The following is a 5779-nucleotide window of genomic DNA, read 5'->3' on the forward strand; positions in this document are numbered from 1 at the left end:
AATACATTACAACAAAGAATTTTAAACTGAGTGAATTTATCTGTCAGAAATAAAGGAAAAATCAATATTTTGTCATACAAAAAAAAAAAAAGAAATTATCAACAGAGCTGCCTATAAGAAAGGATAATTGTGAGCTGTAGGGCCATGGGCAGAGCTAGAAGCTGATGACAAGATCCCCCTCCCCTGAGCTGATGACCTTCCTACAGTCAGGAGCCAATGGCTAGGGACAAAGACAAATCCTGTGAGCTGGACCAGGAGAAATACAATGCTGATGACAATGTGAAAATCATCTGCCTAGGAGACAGCACTGTGGGCAAGTCCAAACTCATGGAGAGATTTCTCATGGATGGATTTCAGTCCCAGCAGCTGTCCACATATACCCTGACCCTGTACAAGCACATGGCCACAGTAGATGGCAAGACTGTCCTTGTGGACTTTTGGGACACAGCAGGCCAAGAGCGGTTCCAAAGCATGCACACTTCCTGCTATCACAAGGCCCATGTCTGCATCATGGTATTTGATGTACAGAGGAAAATCACATACAAGAACTTGAGCACCTGGTATATGGAGCTTTGGGAGTTCAGGCCAGAGATTCTGTGCATTGTGGTGGCCAATAAAATCTATGCAGACATGAAAATGGCCCAATAGAGTTTCAATTTTGCAAGGAAATTCTCCTTGCCCCTGTACTTTGTCTCAGCTGCTGATGGTACCAATGTTGTGAAGCTTTTTAATGATATAGTTCAATCAGCTGTGCCTTACAAACAGTGCTCCCAGGACTTCATGAACAAGGTTTTGCAGGAGCTTGAGAACATTGACTTGGAGCAGAAGGAGGAAGATATGCCAGACAAAGAACAGCATGGCTGCTCCCAGAGCCCATCTCCTTCCTGAGCTACAGGAGGCCTTTCCATGGCCTACTTGGTGGTGAAGGGCAGTTCAGAAGACCCCCTACCTCAAAAATCCTTCAGCTCTCAGTTGAGACAGTCTTCCAGGCTGTCCCCTGCTATACCTCCTAAAAAACCCAGTTGTCCCATTCCCACCCCCCACACCCCCCGCCACAACCCTATTTCCATGGCCCGTGAAAGATGACCCTTACATATGTTTCCCTTCCCTGTGGGTTGGGGTCAGTACACAGTACTAACAGGTGTAAGGCCCATACCAGACCCTGGAGCCAAATTAGGGATGGATCCTCCAGCTCATGTGGGACAGTAAAGAGAATCATGGAATATTCTGTATGTGTTTCATAAATAAAAGGATTTTTAGGTGTCTTCCACCCCCAGTACTCCCGCCCCCCCACCCCTCAACCCACCGCCAAGAACTAATGTCAGGGCCTATTCATTGTATTTCCACCAAAGGGATGATTTTTCATTACTGATATTTTTCCTCTTTAGGCTCCCAACTAAACCAGTAATTTTAAGAAAATGATTTTGAGAAGAGAGCTGTTTGTTCCACAAGTTTTTCTAGAGCTTTTCTGTATATGGCCAGTACTTTGATGAACAGTGAGGCCAAAACCACAGGCCCATTTGCTGTTAACATCAAGTGGAAGCAGGTGACTGGTCTGGCCATACACGGTAATACACAAACACTGCTGTGACCATCAAGGGTCAATACAGCCGTATCACAAGGCATCACATTATAAAAAATTGGCTTTAGGAAGCTCCATTTAAAACCCATATTTTAACATAGGAGACTTTTCTTCATTTTTCTAAGGACTAGTGTGGACACTGTACATCTTTGGGTGGCAAGGGCTACTAAGAAATGTCATGCTGTTTTTTTCCATTTATCTCCAGGACTTGTTGCCCACTAGAATGCTTTTATGATCTTCTTATACATCATTACCATTAATTATTTTTTATTTACAATAAAGTTTGAATTACATAAAAAAAGAAAGGATAATTGTGATTTTTCAAACAGGATAAATACAATATTAATCAAAAAAGTGTGTCTACATGAAATGTGAAGAACATTAGAAACAGAATAAACTTTAGTTTTCTTATTTTTTCGTTTTTCTAAAATATAACTTTCTGTTTATAACCAAAAAAGTGGGCAATATCATGTTTTCATCTATTAAAGATGACATGGATTGTCTACATAGAATATCTCAAAAAAACCTAAGAAATAAACATTTCTAGAGTATATGAGTTTAACAAGATTGCAGGATAAAAATTTGATAATCAAAAATCAAAAAAATGAAGCATCTTCCTGATTTGGTGTCTGAGAATCTTGACTGGTCTTGCAATTGGGTTCATTACTTTCTTTGATAATATTTCCAGAGAAAACAATATATGATTAGCCAAAAGGAACCAAAACAATAGTGTGATAATGCTCTATTGCTTAAATGTTGGTTATAAGCATAAACAAACATATAAAGAACTGCAAGTAATGCACAAAAACAATTAATTTCTGAATTATTCCATGAGTATTATAGACAAGAGTTTATTTTAAATGGTGGATAGTCATATTTTACCATAGAAAAATGATGTAGCAGAACTGATCTTAATAATTATTTCATGACATTAGGTTCCCTATGTTCATACAAGCTACATCTTGGAATATAAGCAATTTACAAATTTAGTTAATAGTAAGAGAGATAAATGGAAATAAGATGTCCTTGATTTAAAGTATTAATTACAAAAAAAAAAGAATAGAAGAGTTTTGCTTTTTAATCTTAGATGTAATTCAAAATAACTTATGATGGCATTTAGAACTGTAAGACAGCTATCGCAGGCTCCATAGGCATTGTTAGTGCAGCCATAAATGAGTGTGTAGTCCCAGTGTATACTAGTCAGTTTGGAACTGTGTTATGTTCTATTCTTTCTACTTTCAGTTCAGTTCAGTTCAGTCACTCAGTCGTGTCCGACTCTTTGTGACCCCATGAATTGCAGCATGCCAGACCTCCCTGTCCATCACCAACTCCCGGAGTCCACCCAAACCCATATCCATTGAGTCTGTGATGCCTTCCAACCATCTCATCCTCTGTTGTCCCCTTTTCCTCCCCCCTTTAATCTTTCCCAGCATCAGGGTCTTTTCCAATGAGTCAACTCTTCACATCAGGTGGCCAAAGTACTGGAGTTTCAGCTTCAACATCAGTCCTTCCAATGAACACCTAGGACTGATCTCCTTTAGAATGGACTGATTGGATCTCCTTGCAGTCCAAGGGACTCTCAAGAGTCTTCTCCAACACCACACTTCAAATGCATCAATTCTTCAGTTCTCAGCTTTCTTTATAGTCCAACTCTCACATTCATACATGACCACTGGAAAAACCATAGCCTTGATTAGATGGACCTTTGTTGGCAAAGTAATGTCTCTGCTTTTTAAGATGCTGTCTCGGTTGGTCTTAACTTTCCTTCCAAAGAGTAAGCATCTTTTAATTTCATGGCTGCAATCACCATCTGCAGTGATTTTGGAGCCCCCCCCAAATAAAGTCTGACACTGTTTCCACTGTTTCCCCATCTATTTCCCATGAAGTGATGGGACCAGATGCCCTGATCTTCGTTTTCTGAATGTTGAGCTTTAAGCCAAACTTTTCACTCTCCTCTTTTAGTTTCAAGAGGCTCTTTAGTTCTTCTTCACTTTCTGCCATAAGAGTAACTAAACCAAAGTAAGAAACACCCAAGATTTTATGAAAGGGTTGCTAAAGAATCTCAGTATTTCACCATGAAAAATGAAAACGTTTGAAAAATTTTGGCCTGGAAACAAAACTTAACAAGAACAAAATAGCTAATTTAAATATAGTTATTCAATTACTAAATTAATTGAATGGCAACCATTTGAGGGTCACTGTTCTAGGCACTAGAGATAGTTGTATCAAGAATGATGAGTTCCAGGATTTCATGGATTTTATAAGTCAAGTGAAATAGAAGACAAAAAAAAATATATTCATGAATAAAAATATTTCAGATAGTGATAAAAGCTATGAGAAAAATAAAACAATCTTATACAAGGTAAATTAGTGTGGCATCTTTAGATCAAACACTTAGCAAATCTGAACATCTGAGCTAAGATGTAAATCGCAAGGAGATGCCTTGTAAAAATCAAGGTGACTAGCATTCCCAGCTGAGAGGAGATAGTCATGCAAAAGCCTTACTTTTGGTGTAATGGAGCTTGACTTGTTTGAACAATTAAAAAATAGTGTGACTGGAATGCCACGGAGAGAGATTATGTCAGAGAGGTAAGAAGGGTCTTTAAAGGAAAAGGTAATGAATAGCTTTTATATTATATTCAGTGGGAATAAGAAGTAGTTGTAGAGTAATTAGGTAGGAAAATACTCTGATTTGTGATTTAAAAGATTATTCTGGCTGCTGTGTGCGTATATATTTTAGAGGTATTCTACAAAAGCTAGTATACACAGAACTATTCCTAGTAAATCAGAACATACACTATCCTAAATATAGCAAATATATATTTGCTTGATTATTATTTTCCATTGTTTTTCTCTTCCTTTCTAAAAAAAAATATTGTTCAAATATCTACCCCTTCTCATGGAGTACTGAGATGTTGACTCAGTTCTGCTCAAAGAGGCTTGATTTTTCTAAGGTCGTTACTATTCTTCTTAAGAGGAATTATTTCAGAAAGCGTTTTTTTTTTTTTTTTTTTTTTAGCCAAGAGACTCTGAGAGACATTTGTCTGGCAATTCTGAGAAATTCTTCAAGTGACTGTTTCTCTCCATTCCTCTGCTACATGAATGTATCATCTCACTATAAGCCTGAAGCTGACACACAGAATAGATCAGAGCCAAGGGCTTCTCAGCAAAACGAGCCATATCACAGAATTAATTCACTTATGAAGCCTACCTCTGAACTTAGTTTTGTGATGCCTTTATCATTTAAAACAGGTTGAGCTATCTTCTGTTAGCTGATGTGAAACAGGGACAGGAGTGATAGCAAGGAAATCCTTTAGATGGCTACTGTACTTGGCCAAAGAAAAGTGATTATGGCTTGGGTGAGGATAGTACCAGTGGATGAGAAAATAAGGGGGCAGTTATGGATACATTTTAGAGATAATAAAAAATGGGTTTTCTGATAATGTGAGTATGGATGAAATCAAACATGACTACGAAGTTTGTCATGTGTAAGTAGACAAGGCTTTTCTGTAACACTGTTGAGGGAAGAGAACCAATCAGTCACTCATATTTTGACTTGAGTATAAAAAAAATTCTTTTAAAAATAATTTGACCTGGCAAACACATCTACTTCAAAAAATAGTATCATCATATTCTTTAAACAGTGATGTATGTCTATTAATAAATCTAATCAACAGGAGAAACGTGCCCAGTTTTCATGGACTGTGTGGATAGTATTCTTTTACTCAGTGAGTATAGATTAGGATAGTTTAATACTTAAGTGCTTTCTTATACTGGTGATATAATTTGGGGGCTACTATTTATTTTAGTAGGTAAAGCAACAGTTCAAATTTTTATATACCAAACTTCCAACCTTGAAAGATCTTGGAAGTCATTGCTCCCCAATTTATAAGAAAGAAAGAAAAAAAAAATACTGAACAAACTGAAAATCCATGACATTCCTTAGATCTATCAGAAAGTGGAGGTTGTTCAATAAACCACAACCACAGAAGCTAGAGTGACAAGGGGATACAGAAAGTCATAGCTGAGATCTCCTAAACTGGAGCAGAAGCCACTGGCAGCAACTGGTAGGAAGTACAAAACACAAGTGGTAATTCTGACAGAGTGATGAAAGCCTGAGTGCGGTCTAGTTTGCTTTTGTATTCCCTGACAATACCTTTAATTAAGATAAAGATATATGAGTTCTACTTTTTAAAT

At 37.5% G+C, this 5779-nt stretch overlaps 1 pseudogene; it reads left to right on the top strand.

The window, feature by feature from the left end:
* Positions 217–888, top strand: LOC102191139 (annotated as a pseudogene).

This window comes from Capra hircus, chromosome 9, assembly GCF_001704415.2.
Source record: "Capra hircus breed San Clemente chromosome 9, ASM170441v1, whole genome shotgun sequence".
NCBI classification, from domain to species: domain Eukaryota; kingdom Metazoa; phylum Chordata; class Mammalia; order Artiodactyla; family Bovidae; genus Capra; species Capra hircus.